Here is a 937-nt window from a genome sequence, read left to right as displayed (position 1 = left end):
CGTATTGGTTTTTTACCTGGCATTTTAAATTACGCATTGTGTTTTCGGTTACAATGGGTAATATATTGGGTAATGGGTAATGTCCTGGAAAATTACTAGTATCTTTTCTGTTTTTCTACCAGCGTACTAACTGATCAACAATCACAAGTACAAGCTACTAACAAAGTGTATCATAAATGAACAATGATTCAATGATTATTATTATTAATTGAACAATTGCAAATAACTCAATTCACGTGATGTGTGTACTGCTAGGTATCTTTGGTTTCCTCTTTTTGTGTAATTTGGATGGAAAATGTGTGCCTTTTTATTGTCTGAATCACTTATCAAAAGTTGCCAAATACTTTTACAAATTGTTGCTGGGTGCTTTTGGAAGAAAAAGTTGCTAAATTTAGCAACAAAATTGCTAAGTTGGCAACACTGATTTTCAGATGTAAAGTAACCCATAACACCTTAAAGGGTTAGTTCACCAAAAAAAGAAAATTAGCCCATAAATTACTCACCTACAAGTCATCGTAGGTGTATATGACTTTCTTCTTTCAGACAAATCCAGTCGGAGTTATATAGAGAGGACTTTGAAGTGTGCTAAGTATGAAAAGGGTGTGGCAAGAAGTTTAGAAAAGCAATTTCCACAATCACCTGCATATTCTGCAGGAAGCACGGTTTTATTTAATTTTTTAATCACACTAAAATACACCTGAAAAATCATGCATATGTGAGACCCTACATTTTGTTCTCTGTATGGAAAGTGTTTTAAATGGCCGTTGAAAATGGCATGAGATGCTATTTTAAATGTATTTTGTAAAATAAATGGTTTGAAAGAATAGATTTGTTGTATATATATATATGGATTGAAATTAACTTTTTCACTCACCAGCCAATTTGGCTACTAAATTAAGTTACCGGCCATTCATAACTTCTTCTAGACAAAAAAAAA

This window comes from Sinocyclocheilus rhinocerous, unplaced genomic scaffold (assembly GCF_001515625.1).
Source record: "Sinocyclocheilus rhinocerous isolate Xijiao unplaced genomic scaffold, SAMN03320098_v1.1 scaffold575, whole genome shotgun sequence".
In the NCBI taxonomy this organism is placed as follows: domain Eukaryota; kingdom Metazoa; phylum Chordata; class Actinopteri; order Cypriniformes; family Cyprinidae; genus Sinocyclocheilus; species Sinocyclocheilus rhinocerous.
The sequence above is the reverse complement of the archived record's forward strand: the minus strand, read 5'-3'. Positions refer to the sequence as shown.